We start from the raw sequence: 17851 nt of genomic DNA on the forward strand, positions 1-17851 counted from the left end.
TCATGTTTATGTTTTCTTCTGCAGAGACTAACACATGCTTCAGATTGCGCTGTGCATCTACAAAGTCCTGGTATACTCATGTATTCTAAACAAGCAGCTCATAGTTCCTGTTTGTCTGTCATGCAAAAGAGATATAACCTCTTTTTACTTCTGTTGCAAGGTGTCGCCAAATCAACCAGGACTGAAATTTAATTACATTTTGGGGACATTCTTATATATTGTTCAAATGAAGGTACTGAAAAAAGAGTAACTTTAATATTTGTACAGAAACTGTACAGCATAAATTGTGCTATAGGCATTTCAACACACTTTCTGTGTTCCTTTTGAATGATACCAGCAGAATGAGAAAAGAGAGAACAAAAAAACACTTTCACAAACACACACAAAATGAGCATCCACATATTCACCCACACACAAAGACACAGTGGCAACAACATTTAAGTGTTAAGCAATGTGATAATACCTCCCTTAAAGCAAAGTACATGCTCTTTGCCTTGAGTCGTGCAGACTCCCTGCAACACTGTCAGACAGAAAGATGCACACTTGTTGTTCTGTAATTATGCAAAGCTCTGCACTCAAGCAGAAAGCTGTGACACCGTCCAGAGCACCACGGCCCTCTCTCCACCCGTATCCTCCCTCCCGGTGATGCCCGAAATGTCACCATTGTATCAGGAGGAGAGTCATATTGCGTGTCCTGCACACATAGTTGCACACAGTCAGGCATCTTTTCTTTTCTTTTTTTCTTCCCTCCATCATGAATATGGATATTTTCCAGATTTCACACAAATGGGGTGAATTTGTTTTCTGCTCTCGCCCTCAGGCAGGTTTAGCAATGACTTGTCGGTGAACAGGCCGAGCTCGGTTTTTCATAAGATTGTTTCTTTCCTGCTTCATTTCCCACTCTCTCTGTTCTTGTTTTCACCATCTGCAGTCATGACGGTCACCAATCACGGAGCTGTAACCTCTCTCTTTAACTTCTTTCTTTTTCCACTTTTGCTCCTCATGTTATACATCATTGGTGATTTACATCATCATTTGCTCGAGGCTTTTGGCTGTTCTGGCTTTTTAAACTCCTGACACAGCCCTTTGTCTTGGTTAGTAAACATCCCTGTGATTTGATATCAGTTTTTGAGTTATTTTTCTCTTCTTGCGCCTAAGAGAAGAAAACATTAAGAAGCTATTCACTAAGCAAAATGGCGGAAAGGGATGTGTGTTGTCGATCTGGTGAGATTTGGGATTTAAGTTTTTCTTTCAAAGAAGATTTCTTTATGTCCATGTGTAGCAGTGCCTGGGTCATATCCATAGACAGGAGCCTGGGACTAGACAAACCTATTTGACACACTTTTAATTGGGCTTCAGACTCACATCAGGAAGCCCCATGCTTTGTTCGACTTACAGTAACATCAAATTCCATATTCTGAGTCATGGTCCTACAGAGAAAAAATACGGTAGAGAGCTGGGGAGATGACATTTATAGATGGCATGCATGAATGCAAATAGAATGAAAAAATGGCTCCCGGTCTCAAGATGTTTGGCAGGAGAGGAATTTTCCAACATGACAGTAATCCCAAAAACTGCCGAAATCACAGGGGAATTTGTAAAGAGAAAGTGAAACTATGACTTGGTTTAATACGCCCCCCCCCTCAATCCGATCCAAGCACCTCTGGAGTATTTTAAAGCAGAAGGTAAAGCAACAAACCTCCTCCAGCAAAGAACATTGGTATCATCCACGCCCAGGAGGATGATACCAGAATCCCTCATCGAAAGTAAAGGCGGACAAGAATGGAATCTCACTCATGAAGGGTGTACAGTTTTGATATTCAGTAAATCACGCAGTCAGTCAATTATTTAAGCCATTTATCAACCTAAAACTTTAAAAACTTGTTTGGTTTTCAACCACCACCTTATACTTAACAGTGGATTACTTTCTCTTACTTCCTGAGTAACTTCCCCCAACCTCAGTAACTGCTCTTATAATTTAGTAGCATAACCTTTCTAAATAGACGATATATGGTCTAAGGTGTTATATTTGTAATATTAGCGAGTGAGAAAATCTTTCAATACTCCAGTGTTTGAGTTATTTGGAAGCTTTTCTTCAGACCTGCTTGTCTTATTTTTATCCCTTTAAACAGTACAGTAGTATGTCTCCACGTTGCAGGAATGTTGGCTGAGGATAAACAGGTTTTATATTAATCCCAGAGTAGTTTCTGTACAACAGCCTCCGCTGTTTCATCTTGTTTGGCTTTTATCTTGATTCAGTGTGAGAAAAAGTATCCTAATTGGCATTGATTTTTGTAACTTTCCATCTCACAACCTTCCCCCCTTCTGCCTCATTCTGACTGTCTCCTCTCGGATCATCAATCGGATCCTTTAAATGCTGTTTAGTTAGATCACTGAACAGACACCAAAAGTCAAACGTGAGACGTGTGCATGCATTTTTTTTGAGAAGTTTGGATATGTGTGGTGATTGATGATGTGTTCACTGACACCACAGAAAGGTGTTTGTGTTGAAGCTGACTAGTGAGGTGGAAATATGGAAATATTGAAAGTAAAAGTTGAACTGCAAAGGAAAGAGAACAGAGAACCAAGACGTGACCTCGAGCAGCTGCATTGTTCCATCTAATCAATTATTATTTTGTCTTTCTTTTTTTTTTCTTTCATTTACTCACGTGTAGTGTTGTTTTTCTTTGTTCGCGTGTTATTGTGTTATTGTGTTATTGTGTTATTTTCTGTTCCTGTTACTGCTCAGCACAGTCAATCCTGAGGCAGGTGAACATGGCGGTGTCCAGCAACATGCTACGTTTAACCCCTTAGTATCAGCGAAGACCTTTCTGTTGGACTGTGAACCATGGTTCACATCAGCAGCAGGGGCTGGCATTTCCTGGAAAAGGTCATTTCTGTTGCTTAGGATACGTAGAGATTTAGGTAAAATTGTCATCAATTTTGTATATTTATAAAACATATAAATAGATATCTGTTTTTCAGTATTCTGCAGTATTCTGCTTATGGTTTGATTTATAGTAAAACAAAGGTGTTTTGAGATTATAAAGATAATGATTATATTAATTATTATTATTTTGACCCATTACTCTAATTGGCTGACAGTGGTGTTCATCCTGTTTCACTCCCTGAACACTAACACCAACACTGTTGGAGCAGAGCCCTTTCACCATGTACTGACGCTGCATCTACTGCCAATAATTTAATGGGAACGTCACGAATTGGCAGCAACATAATTTGAGTGAATTTGTTTCCATTACCTTTATAGCGTAATTTCCACCTCTGACTAAATGAAAAACATTTTCAGTTTTACTCAAAATGCACAGAAAAGCAGAGGGTTTGACAGGTATCATTAGTTCTGTTTGTGCTTGTTTTGCTTCGATTTTATTGGGTCATGGTCAGAATATTCAAGTCTTTGAGTGAAATTTGTTAAAATATCAAATCCTGTCATTTAAATGGTCACGTGGGTGACGCTTGTTGATTTATCCAACGCAACCTTCACCTTTTTCTGTGCAGATTCTCAGTAATCCATGTCATGGTTATACAAGAAGGGTTGAATTGAGCACAGCTGGACTCTGGTGTGCGTCTGTGTCGTTGGCATATGGTTGAATTATAGGTGGTCTAAAACTGTATGTCCTTTCATACTCCTGCACCATTCTCAGCGTGTTCAAGTGTGGCCTTGTTGAAGCATTTTCAAGTCCACTTGCCCTCGATTCCACCCTTCTTAGTTAACTTTCACCAGTCTGTGCTTCCCAGATATTAATTACAGTCCCTACATGTTGTGTGGATTACTTCAACTGAGAAGATGTAAAAGACAAAGACTCACTCCTTCCTCTCCTCTCTGTACTTAAAAGACGAGGATATGACAGCCATCTTTTAATGGCCAGGCCTCGTTCTGGCTCCATATTCTTTGTAAAGATGGCCAATGTAATCTGTGACTGCTCTGGCACCCCATGAAGCATCATCCCTTCCAAATAGAGGGTCAATCTTCTGTCCGTGCCTCTCTGTCCAGTGCTGTTAAGGATTGCAGGGTATTAAGAGGGATTCAGCCCACAGAAGGGGCCACGGTATTTACTGAGTGAGTGCTGAGGGCAGAGATGGAAATGGCTCAAATCTGAACCACATGCTGACAGGGAAGCAAAACATGAGAACAAGAATTACCCGACTCTGTGGGGCGACATGCTGCAGAGCTGCAAGGAGGGAAAGATTGTGTGGCTTTGTGTACATGCAGAGAAAAGCGAGATGCTTTTATTGTTGAGACATATAAGTAGAACCAGGGAGTCGCCTGACACTGAAATAACATTAAAGCAAGGCAAAACCATTATGCAGCTGACAAATGCATCGGCATTTTCACTGTCATACCAAGAGATGATATTTTGTATTGACCTCGTGTTGAAAGTAGATGAGAAGAGAAGAGTCAGGCACTAAAAGCCCTTCATCTTTTAAGGAGCTGCACCACTGATTTAGCTGTTGGACAGTGCCGACAGAGACTAGTGGCTATAGCGCAGGAATCATTTAGCAAGGTACCGCAAACTGTGTAGTGAGGAGGTTGGAAATGGTAAAACATCAGTGGTACATGTAACAACGGTTTATAATTGCTGTAACTTTCTAAAACATTGCAGGTAATTAAGAGGGCTAGCTGAAATTGCTGTATGTATATAGTGTATGTATCAATGATATTTATATTTCTGATCTTGCTGTGTGAATAATAGCTTGTTTTTGTACAAAGAAACCATTAACTGTTACTGTTAATGATAAGTGATTGATCAGTTGTTGATTATCTAACCTGACATGTGAAAATACAATTTTCAAAAGACATGTTGTTCGTCCACTCCATGTTGAGCTTAACCTAAGGTTAAGAAATACTCTTAAATCTGTGCTGCATGTTCTGTCTTCAGTGGTCCCTCCCGCAGTGTGTCTGATAATACAGTCAAAAGGCCAGTAAATGTCAAATGCTGTGGTCTGATTCCCCCTCCTCCTTTCTTCACGCAGAACCTCCTCCCCCTGCAGCCACCTCTGAAGGTTTCATACTGACTGAAGTCGTGCTACGATCACACCGCATCCAACCAGCGCTGCACAGTGGGAGTGTAAGACATACTGTGAGTAAACAGTCTGATTCACACATACATACTGTACAGATTGGGACGAAACAGCAAGCACCAACAGTACCTCAGCCCGTCACACATTGCTGTAGCGGTTAATGCTTACGTACACCTGTACAGCTCCACCCAAGGTCATCAGTATCTCCCAGATTACAATTTTCCGCCTCTGATTACTAAATCAAGTTTCATCGTGCACCTTCATCCACCTGTGCGTGATGCCACAGATGTTATGTTTTGGTTTTAGCTAAGTTAGCGGCATACAGTTCAAACTGTGGTGGCTGTTGTTTGGTTTAGGCTTTGGTGAATTATCTTATTGGAAATAACTATTGGCTACACCACCATTAAATGTGGTACGTTCTGTCATCATCCAAGAGGATGAATCCTACTGAGTGTTGATTTCATCCAACAGTTCAGCACATGAATACCTTAAACTAATGATGTTATTCATGTTAACCTTTGGAATTATGCTGAAATAGCTAAACACTCTAAATACATACTAAAACATTGCTATTCACAGAGCCTCTCTTCAGGTGACCACAGTTTCATGGTCCTCTAGGGACTCTATCTACTGAATATGTTACAGTAGATTTAAATCTGGCCATTAGATGTTGGATTGTCTTGATTTGCTTGAAAGTGTTTAATGGACAAAGTCACTGAACCTAATGAGGTCTCAGTGTGGGTTGGACAGAGTCTTTTTTAATATAATTAACTGACTACTTAGTTAAATGACATGAGCCCCACCTTCTTTTTCACTGATTTGTAGAATTACTTATAAAATTAGGACGTGTTGGCCCACTTTTTGTAACTATGACAACCATGTAGATATGAGAGCGGGCTGGAAATCAGCCTGAGAGCTGCAGAGTTTGTTCCCTGTGGGTCAGCCTCCTGGGGACTCTGCAGCGCTCTTCATATTGCCTCCCTCTCCTCTCCCACTGGGCAGCAGTTTGTCTGTAAACCAGGCCACAGCTTTTGGCACCAGTGTGGAGGGGAGGCAGCCCCAGATTGTTGTGGGTGTGTGTGCGGCTAGATGCCAGGAATACCGGTACAGACGGGTAATTGAACAGTGCGGGGCGGCTCGAAGAGTTCCAGTGTCGACCTACATGTCTCATTAGGAACAGGAGAGAGCTGAGAAACTGAAAGGATAACATGACACGACGGTGCTTCCTCTGCAGTTTGTGACTGACTGCACTCAAGCATGACACAGCACATGTTATGGATTCTGATAGAAGAGTCTGTCAAATTTGAGAAGGCAGTTTGTCAACATATACAGTGACACAGCAAGGCTCAAAAGTATTTACTTTCTCTACTTTTCCTCCTGCTGTCATTTTTATTCTTAACTCCAACACATCTGAGGCATTTTAAATTCAGAAATTCCCTGCTTATTTCATATAATTAAAATTATCTTAGGGAAATGCATGCCAGCCTTTAGCTGATGACGGAGAGCCGTCATTCATCCTCAGGCTTCCTTTGCGTGAGATCCAAAATTCAAGACTGGCGTCTGGAAGCAAGTGCATTGCAACCTCCATCTATCCGGGGTTAATTGACTCTTAGAATCCATTTCCAGTACTCCTATTTCTCTGTTGCCTGAGCCGTATCAATATCACTTCATTATTCCAGCAAACAAAACAGCCGTTCCAAACATAACAAACCACATATTAATTTCTGAACCTTCGCTTGCTGGTAGGAACTCTGTCTAGACTACAGTGTTCACTGAGGTGCCATCACTTTCTAGGGGGTGTTCTCCATCTGCTCACCCAGATAAAACATTCAATTTCATTTGTGTTGCAAGTCGAGCCGCATATCCCATTCTGCTGTGCCTGCGTGAGAGCTACAAGAGGCAAAGACTAGAGCAGGACATTGGAAACAAAAGCCTACAGGGAGTTTTACCAGTCTGCCTTGGCTAACTCACTCGCCAAATAATTAACTACCCGCATCAAATACACCTCCAGAACACCAGTAAAGTACAGGAGCTGCTGTAAATATTGCGGAGACAGTGCACTAATCTTTTGGCAAACAGAAACTGTCAGAGGATAATGAAAAGGAAGAGAAATCATTCAGCCATCTAAGCAGTGCTGCTACCGCAAAATTTCTAAGCTACCATAACATTTTTTCTGGAGGGCGTCCATATGTAACGGTTTCCACTCAAGTCCCCCGGCTCTCCTCTTATGAAAATGTGTCTTTTAATTAAAGTAGTTGATGGGATGCATCGGGCTCAGGGGTCGACGCCGGTGATGATCAATGTTGGCTGAGAAGCAGAGCTGGCACAATGAGGACGACACATTGTTTTCAAACCTCTTCTCCTCTTCAGGCCTCCCTGTTATCTTCCAGCCCCACTTTAAGGAACATCCATCCGTCTGTGTGTGTGTGAGGACAATGATGACGGCAGAGTTTGGTGCACAGACGCTGCGGTTCCATTTCTGCGGTCCATTGTCCTCTATCAGGCACGACGGGATGTTATCAGCCTCAGCCAGGCTCAACCTCCTACAATGCTTCATTACCTGTGTGTGTGTGTGTGTGTGTGTGTGTGTGTGTGTGTGTGTGTGTGTGTGTGTGTGTGTGTGTGTGTGTGTGTGTGTGTGTGTTCTCATCCTGCAAACAATGCTTCATTACATGTCTCTCCCAGGGCTCCCTTAACATTTCTTCCTGTCTCATTACCCAGTGAGCGTCGTGTTATCTGTTCTAGTCATATTTACCGAGCAGACCTTTGCCTTCTCAGACGCTCACAAACACACACGCACACACACACACACACACACACACACCTGTCATATTTGTTAGCAGCATAATCCTGATATCAGTGCTTGTAATGAATAATCACTCAGTGTTTAATCAGTGTGTGTGTGTGTGTGTGTGTGTGTGTGTGTGTGTGTGTGTGCTCATGAGACATAAATACTTTATGTAAACACAGTGATATCTACAAAGAGTTGTATTTTAAAGAATCAAAATCACATACCTAGAATTTAAACAATAGATATGCCAATAGTGGCTAATTACTCTAACGTTTTTTATGAATACACTTAATATGAAAACAGACTATAGCGAAATTTTAATATATAATGCTTTAGAAACAAAACACTTAATATTCAGGTTTATTTTGAAGTTTCCAAGGCTTTTAGATGATGCAAATTTCACAACAGAGTTGAAGAGAAAAAAAACAAGGTAAACCCAGTATGTTTCTGCTTTACAGCAAGACAAATGAAAGAAACCCTCTAATACAAAAATGCAGTATGGAGGAGAGGCTTGTGGGAAAACAAACTGGTGTGAAAGTAGGGTTGCTGAGAAAGCTGAGAGTTCAGGGTCTGGGCTAGGATGGAGTCATCCAGTTGCATACAGCAGTTACTGTGCTATGTGTTAATTACTGAGCTTTTAAGTTGCTGGTAAAGGTGGATTTTACTGCCTTTCGGACGGAGTCATGGTAACTGCTTCACCTTGTTTCCAGTCGTTATGCTAAGTTAAGCTTATCAGCTGTAGGCCATGGCTTCAGACCAGCTTCTGTACAGACATGAGAGTGGTATTGGTCATCTCAGTTCATTGACAGTTTTCATTGGAACTTCCAATACCTAGTGTTGATAGTGAGATCTGGAGATAATCATGAGTAACCAGAACATTGTAGTGGGATGGACACTGAAATGTCAAAGACAGTGAAGATTATATATTTGTAAAGTTATCCGTAGTCCTTAACATCTGTTTCTTTTGTCACCTGCAGGTCGTAAGCTCTCTTCTCTCTAATGCCGACACATGGTAGAAACCTTAGTCTCTCCAGGAAATGAAGACTTCAGCAGTGAGGTGGTTCAGGCTCGATGCCGTCACGGTCTGCTCTGCTCACATCCAAATATTCAGAGTCAGTCAGTGTGAGTGCAGATGAATATGATGGCAGAGCTGGAGGCTGCAGCCCGTCACGTCTAATAAGAGACTGTCAGGTTATCATAGAAAGTCTATTGATCATCCACATCTGGCCCAGTTTCTCTCCTCGGCCCAGATTAAGGATTTCACAGCAACGTCGATAGAAAATGAATCACAAAAACACAGAGAAATAGTGGGACACAGGGAGTTGGGGGAATGTATAATTAGATGTAATTATTCAGCCTTATGCAATCTTTTTTATTTATTTATTTTTTTTTTTCAGTTATTTCAAGGAGCTGTGTGTCATACTGGTATAACATAAGCTTAATGTTTAAATGAGAAACAGCATCCCTTTAGGTCTGCTTTTACATAACACGGAATATTTTAACTTTCTGCAGCTTTCCACTCAAATCTAAACTTCAACTCAGCAACTAGAAATTTAAAGACCGCTACTTATTATAGGCTACATCCACACTAATACGTTTTAGTTTTAAAATGCATCATCTTTGCCACGTTTACGCCTGGTGATAAAACTCAGACTCCAGCGACTTATCAATCACAACTGCTAGTTCTGAATGCAACATGGGTAACAAATTACAAGCATTGTTGAGCTTGTTGTCTTTGGTAGCAGCTGTTGTGCAACTAAATTATGCAATTTAATGCTACTCCTCGTAGTATTTTCTGCAACTAACCAACTGCAGAGTAGATAATCTGCTTCCTGTTTACACCGGCATGCACAAACCCAGCCCAGTGTATGTGAATGGTCATGTGATATGTGTTTTCAGGTGTGATAGTAAGGACAGAGATCATACTCTGATACAGAGGTAAAACAGTCGTCTCGACAGAGATGGTTTTTGTTTTAAAATTTGTTTTAGAGTGAAAACATTGTAGTGTGCACGTATCCATAGTCTATATTCCTGGGGGAAGATGTACGATGTGTTATTTTCAAATGAAGCTCTTTCTGTTTCTTCAGAGGGAGTTTTCTGTTAGAACCTGTCTTTTCTCATAACCAGCCTCTGAGGGGATAATGGCATCTCAAGCTGTTGAACAGCTGATTGTGGATGCATGTTTTTTTAATAAAGGCCAGCTGCCTGCTCAACTTATTATCTACATTCTCTATACGCAGTGATAAACAAGCACATTAGAGACCAGCGCATCTGCTGACACCTCCTGATATACAAGGTCTTTTCAAGAATTCATTTATGTTGAGTATTTTTTCTAAATGGGCCTGGCACTTGTGTATGGCTGTGCCTCTGGGCTGCGTGCCCTCTCCAATTAAAATCTGTTTGCCTAATTGATAAATGTTATCGCTTAATAAGTTGTGACAGAAAATTAATGGCGCTGGTCAGAGCGGGTGTGTGAAGGTCGTGGTGGACGGCTGATGGTTTAATTGGTTTTTACTCGGCTCTCAAGTTGTTTCTTGCCAGGCGCAGCATCCTAAAACAGCCCTGATGTCCAATTCTAGCACACTTACTGCCATTTCAATCAGGATCCAGTCCACCAAATTACCCAAGTCTGGCCTGCTGCCATTAGATTTACTATATTAAAGAGGAAAGCCCTCCCTGGATACTCTTATAGTGTTATGTGGTATCAGTTATCTAACGTTCAAGGGTTGCAAGGGTTACTTTGTGATGTGCTACAATTCGGTCAATGTTATTGATTTCCCACATTACAGAGAATGCCTTTTAGCAAGCCCTGGAGAAGGGCCGTGAACTCAGGTGTGTGTTTTTCACATGTAGAAGTGCATGTGGAGACAGTGATGCAAATAGCATGGGAAACTGCAGTTAAAGATCTAGCAGCTAAAGAACAAAAATGTGTATTTTACTCACAAGCTGGAGACCAGACCAGAACTAAGAGAGTGAGGGAGACTTACATGTGGCTTCAGGACACATTTAAGACCTGCTTTGTACCTTCTCTTTAGATGAGCTCTGATATTGCTAGGACAGTTAGCTTAGCTTAACACAAAGAACTTGGAAAACAGCTGGCCTGAACATGCCAAACAAAGTGTAGAAATTACTAGTTGCGGTTGTACAGGGGATTATTGCTTTAAGACGGCCTTTAAAACATTTAAAACACCAAGTACTATGTACACACAGTATGGTTATTATGGTTATTACAATCAGCCATTGAGCAGGAAATATCCTGACATGACACAGTGACAGGATTTGTTTCTTCATTTATCCATTTAGCCAGTGGAGAAATGAAAATATACAGCAAACAATAAATCGATTTTAGCCTGGCTCAAACATTCTCACTTGTCTGTAAATGCACACGCTGCATTACATCCCTCTATGTATCTTTATTACATCTCCTGCCGCTGCATCTTATTTTTCTCCACCTTATTCGTTCTTTCAGGAGCTCTATGAAAAATTCATACTTGGGGATAGTAAACTGCCCACTCTTATTTAAAAAAAAAAAAAAACATTTATTTTTACATCTATTGGTATATTGAGACTTCCTCTTTAGATCTGAATCTGCACTTTACAGAGAGGAGGGGAAAGTTATATAAGTGGTGGGCTAAAAGGGGCACATAAGCAGTTCATTTGTATGCTGGTGCAGGCTTCTCCTACAGCAGACATCAGTACATTAAACACCTTTAGCTATGCTAAATAGCTTTGGCCATTAGCAGAAAACAATATTCCTGTTTGTGTTATTCTCCCGACATAATTTCCAAATTAACCAATTACTTGAACATAAAGTGAGGTAATTTGAATTTGTAACTGTTATCACTGACTTCTGTCAGTAGGGAAGGTCACAAGGTCATTTAAATACATTAAATATACACACATATGTTTACACACACACACACGCACCATGACACAGGGTTAAATAAACACTTAGCTGCTCCTTCTGACCACATGTCAACAGCGGCATTGCCGTTTGCCTTGTCACTGGCTCAGCTGCACTCTTTAATTATACATCTATTGATTGGTCAGGATGTCGATAAAGCATTTAAGCAGCTTAATCCATGCTATATTAACATGAACAACATGCACATAGTTTATGTATTAATTCTCAGCCTTTGTCGGAGCACTTGTATTTGTTGCCTCTTGCATTTCAATAGGGCTGCCTTGAGTTTTCCAGAAATGTCGATAGAAAGAGGAGAAATTGATCGATTTGACTGCTGGTGGCAGGAAGGGGAGGAGGAGGTGGTGGTGGCAGAGGAGGAGGTGGCTGGGGACTGCTGAAGTTACTTTCTGTTTTGCTGAACTGTTGCCAAACCGCTATCTAGGTTCTGTTGCTCTAAACCAACAAATCTATCAGGAAGACTAAGACATCTCTTTAAGTTAAATTAGAGCTGATTGAAAAAGCAATTTACAATTGTGTGCTGTTAAGTCCATCCATTAATGCATAGACGTTTGCTGTATCCGCCCTCTCTCCCCTCCTCTCCTCCCCCTCTTCATCTATACAGTAGATGAGAGCTGTTGCTGAGGGAGTCACTCCATCACTTCTCTGGCGACCTGCGCGGTGCCAGGCTATGAATGGTAAGCACCTTTGGGTGGAGCCGTCCCTGGCTGAGGGGAGCGGGAGCCCGGTTGGACAGAGAGCACAGGGCCACCACTCACCATGACTGCGACAGACAGAGTGGAGAGAAAAAAAAGCACTTGCTTTACAGCTAACTGACAGCAGGTTAATTGACTGAACCCTCCAAAGTGCAGCTCACTAGAGAGTGCCCCCCATCCGCCACCCACCACCCATCCAGTGGCATCTCAATACACCATCTAAGATAGAGATGTTCTTACTGATCTGTGGCAGGCAGATGCTTATGGAAACCCACTGGGTCTGATTGCATAATAGTTTCTGTATAAGATTAAAAATGTGTACTTCCTGGTGTGTTGTACTAAGATTAATTGGGGAATCAGTTGATTATTTCACCAACAACAAACCTGTAGTATAGAGTATTATTAAAACTGTGCAGTCAGTTTTAGGCATGTGGCCTCGTACCTTTCACTGTCAGATCTCCCGACCCTTTTAATTGAAATTAATTGCTGAAGTGCAACTTATGTCACAAACTATGTTGTGGAAGTGACATCCTAACTCACGACTTACCTTGATGAGAGGACTGACAGATTGCATTTTCATTTTCATTTTGACCCCAAAAGAGCGTAGTGACATATAAATGTAATGTGTGTGGGCGCTGTTTGCTTATTGTATTTGAAAATTGTCACTGTAGAGCAGGTTAAGTCTTTGAAAATTAATTGTCAATAAATTGGGCTTCTCAATTTTGATTTTTACGTGGTCATAGAATGCCCATGAGTATGTGAAATGAAAATTGAATTACAGCATTTTATTTTTAATTTTTATTTTGTACTTAGCTTGGCTGAAGAGCAGCACGAGAACAGGTGTCCTAATTGGGTAGCTAACACAGGTTGCAGTCTGCTGGGGCTACAGCATGTCAGACATGAACACGAGGAGACTGGACAAGCTGCTCAAAAAGGCTGGGTCTGTGCTCTGGACTCACACAGGACTGTTGTGGAGAGACACGTGCAATGTAAGATTCAGGACATCTTGGACAATGCTAACACCCCTCTCCGATACATTCTGTGTGGATAGAGAAGCAGCTGTATAACACCTCAATTTTTGCATTACATTCATTAATTGTGTTTTTGTGTTAATCTGTTTAACAACAGGTGATTGTCCAGCAATTTGGAAACTTCTTGTCTCTGGAGCAATGAGAACTCAACTCATAAAAACATCATAGTATAGCAAAGCATAAAATGTCTAATTATAGTAAGGCTTGAAAATGTCATAGTATAGTAAGGCATAAAAATGTCAAAAAGGTCATAGTATAATAAGGCATAAAATGTCATATGATAGTATGGCATGAAAATGTTAAAAGAAAACATCATACTATACTAAGACATTAAAATGTCACGAAACATCATACTATATTAACACATAAAAATATAAAAAAAGTGTCACACTATAGAAAGGCATAAAATTGTCAAAAAACATTATAGTACAGTAAAGCAGAAAATAATATAGTAGGCATTAAAAAGTCAAAAATTTAAAAATTGCCATAGTATAGTGAGACATAAAAATGTCAAAGCACCTCACGATACAGTAAGGCATAAAATGTCATAGTACAGTAAGGCATAAAAAAGTAATTGTGTAGTATGGCATGAAAATGTCACATTATAATAAGGCATAAAAATGTCAAAAAACATCAAAATATAGCAAAGCATAAACACGTCATAGTATCATAAGGCATAAAATGTTATAGCATGGTACGGCATTAAACGTCAAAAAATGTCAAAGTATAGTAGGGAGTAAAATGTTATGGTATAGTAAGGCATAAAAATGTAAAAAGAAAACGTCATAGTATAGTGAGGCATAAAATGTCAGTATAAAGTAAGGCATACAAATGTCAAAAAAAGTATTTATATAGTAAGGCATAAAAACGTCATAGTATAATAAGGCATAAAAATGTTAAAAAAACATCACAGTATAGTAAGGCACAAAAATGTCAAAAAACATCATAGTACAGTAAGGCACAAAATGTCATAGTATAGTAGGCTTAAAAATGCAAAAAAGGTCATAGTATAAAAGGGCATAAAACGTTACAGTATAGTTAGGCATAAAAATGTCAAAAGACGTCACAGTATAGTAAGACTTAAAATTACATACTACAATAAGGCACAAAAATGTCTAAAAATGTCATAGTATAGTAAAGCATTAATATGTCATAGTATAGTAAGGCATAAAAATGTAAAAAAAAAGTCATTATAAAGTAAGGCATAAAAACGTAAAAAAAAAAAACATCACAGTATAATAAGGCACAAAAATGTGAAGAAAACGTCATTATATAGTAAGGCATTAAACGTCTTAGTATGTGATAAGGGATAAAATGTTGAAAAATGTCAAGGCACAAAATGTCCAAAAATATCATAGTATAGTAAAGCATAAAAAAGTAATTGTGTAGTATGGCATGAAAATGTCAAAAAACATCAAAGTATAGCAAAGCATAAACACATCATAGTATCATAAGGCATAAAATGTTATAGCATGGTAAATCATTAAACGTAAAAAAACATCAAAGTATAGTAGGGCGTGTTATAGTATAGTAAGGCATAAAAATGTTTAAAAAAACGTCATAGTATTGTGAGGCATAAAATGTCGAAAAACGTGAGGCATAAAAATGTAAAAAGAGGTCATAGTATAGAAGGGCATAAAACATCATAGTATAGTAAGGCACAAAAAGGCATAGTATAATAAGGCATAATTATGTTTTTTTAAAAAACATCACTGTATGGTAAGGCATTAAAATTTCAAAAGACGTCAGAATATAGTAAGGCTTAAAATGACATAGTATAATATGGCACAAAAATTTAAAGAAACACCTCATAGTATAGTAAGGCATTAATATGTCATTGTATAATAAGGCATAAAAAAATGTAGAAAAAAACAAAAAAACATCATAGTATAGTAAGGCATTAATATGTTATTATATAATAAGGCATAAAAATGTTATAGTAAAGTAAGGTTTGAAAATGTAATAGTATGGTAAGGCACAAAAATGTCAAAGTTCATAGTATAATAAGGCATAAAAAATGTTAAAAAAAAAAAAACCTCATAGTATAGTAAGGCATTAATATGTCATTGTATAATAAGGCATAAAAAATGTTAAAAAAAAAAAACTCATAGTATAGTAAGGCATTAATATGTCATTATATAATAAGGCATAAAAATGTTATAGTAAAGTAAGGCTTGAAAATGTCATAGTATGGTAAGGCACAAAAATGTCAAAAAGGTCAGAGTATAGTAAGGCATAAAAATGTCATAGTATAATAAGGCATAAAAATGTAAAAAAAAAACAAAAAAACATCACAGAATAATAAGACACAAAAATGTCAAAATACGTCATTATATAGTAATGCATAAAAATGTGAAAAAAACGGCATTATATAGTAAGGCATTAAACGTCATAGTATGTGATAAGGGATAAAAAATTAATTTAAAAAAAGTCGTAGTATAGTAAGGCATAAAAAACTAATAGTATAGTAAGGCATAAAACATCATGATATAGTAAGGCATAAAAACATCATCGTTGTTAGGATCAGGACCCTGTGGTCCTTTTCTTTCATTTTTCCTTGTGTTCCGCTGTGTTCCCTTCTTTTGGTTGTTTGTCCCCAGTTTGCATCTGTTTGTCTGTGTGTGTTTAGCTTGGCGTGGCTTCCTAGATCCTGCTCCCTCCAGTCTCCATCCGCACCTGCTGTTCATCTCACAATCAACTCCACAATCACCTGCGGCTCAACTCTTCACTCATCGCAAGATCGTTCCGTATTATGCTATCGCCAGGCTTTGCCTTTTTGGAAACCTTTTTTGCTCTGTGTCTTGTTGAACTGTTCATTAACCCTGAGAATCCTGTGCCTTAGGTTCATTCTTCTGCCACCCTGCCGCCTCCCACGCTCGGCTTCAATCTCATCTTGTCAGTTTGGATTTCGGTTCACTAATTCAACTCAGAAGATTTCTGCCTCTTCGTCACACCTGCCTGCACTGCTCCACAACTCCCAACAATATAAAATAAAAATGATTATTTTCCATTACTTCAATGTGTTCTGCTTTGTGGGTTCACATCCTCACTAAAACCTTACAATAGTTTAGTAAGGCATAAAATTCTCAAAGAATGCCATAGTAAGTTAAAAAAAAAGGCATGAAAAGTCATAGTATAGTAAGGCATAAAAACTCATAGTATAGTAATACATAAAAAGTCGTGAAAACGGCAGAGTATAGTAAGGCATAAAAAGTCATAAAAAAGACATAGTATAGTAAGGCATGAAAAGTTATAATATAGTAAGGCATAAAAAGTCATAGTATTGTAAGGCATATAAAATTATAGTATAGTAAGGTATAAAAAGTCGTAATATAGTAAGGCATAAAAACTCATAGTATAGTAAGACATAAAAAGTCATAAAAACATTATAGTATAGTAAGGCATAAAGAGTCATAGTATAGTAAGGCATAAAAAGTCATAGTATAGTAAGGCATAAAAAGTAATAAAAAGTCATAGCATAGTAAGGCATAAAAAGTCATAAAAACATCAAAGTATATTAAGGCATAAAATGTCATAGTATAGTAAAGCATGAGAAGTCATAGTATAGCAAGGTATAAAAAGTCATAAAAAGTCATAAAAAAGTCATAGTATAGTAAGGCATAAAGAGTCATAAAATTGTCATAGTATAGTAAGGCATGAAAAGTCATAGTATAGCAAGGCATAAAAAGTCATAGTATAGTAAGGCATAAAAACTTATAAAATCGTCATAGTATAGTAAGGCATAAAAACTTATAAAATCGTCATAGTATAGTAAGGCATGAAAAGTCATAGTATAGCAAGTCATAAAAAGTCATAAAAAAGTCATAGTATAGTAAGGCATAAAAAGTCATAAAATCGTCATAGTATAGTAAGGCATAAAAAGTCATAAAATCGTCATAGTATAGTAAGGCATGAAAAGTCACAGTATAGTAAGGCATGAAAAGTCATACTATAGCAAGGCATAAAAAGTCATAAAAACGACATAGTATAGTAAGGCATAAAAAGTCATAAAAATGACATAGTATAGTAAGGCATAAAAAGTCATAAAAACGTCATAAAAATGTCATAGTATAGTAAGGCATAAAAAGTCATAAAATCGTCATAGTATAGTAAGGCATGAAAAGTCACAGTATAGTAAGGCATGAAAAGTCATAGTATAGCAAGGCATGAAAAGTCATAAAAACGACATACTATAGTAAGGCATAAAAAGTCATAAAAAGTCATAAAAAAGTCATAGTATAGTAAGGCATAAAAAGTCATAAAATCGTCATAGTATAGTAAGGCATGAAAAGTCACAGTATAGTAAGGCATGAAAAGTCACAGTATAGCAAGGCATAAAAAGTCATAAAAAGTCATAAAAAAGTCATAGTAT

General features: G+C 38.4%; 1 long non-coding RNA gene across 2 annotated transcripts in view; it reads left to right on the plus strand.

The window, feature by feature from the left end:
* LOC111653569 (uncharacterized) overlaps nucleotides 1-16492 on the plus strand; it is a 49775-nt gene extending 33283 nt beyond the window's left edge. For both annotated transcript variants that reach the window (XR_015437129.1, XR_015437130.1), the window contains 2 exons: nucleotides 4993-5099; nucleotides 12358-16492. This is a non-coding gene — a long non-coding RNA (uncharacterized LOC111653569). The remainder of the gene's footprint in view (nucleotides 1-4992; nucleotides 5100-12357) is intronic.
* The last annotated feature ends 1359 nt before the right edge of the window (nucleotides 16493-17851 follow it).

The sequence above is a fragment of the Seriola lalandi genome, unplaced genomic scaffold, assembly GCF_002814215.2.
Source record: "Seriola lalandi dorsalis isolate HSWRI2012SDOR001 ecotype SW California unplaced genomic scaffold, Sedor1 jcf7180002054228, whole genome shotgun sequence".
NCBI classification, from domain to species: domain Eukaryota; kingdom Metazoa; phylum Chordata; class Actinopteri; order Carangiformes; family Carangidae; genus Seriola; species Seriola lalandi.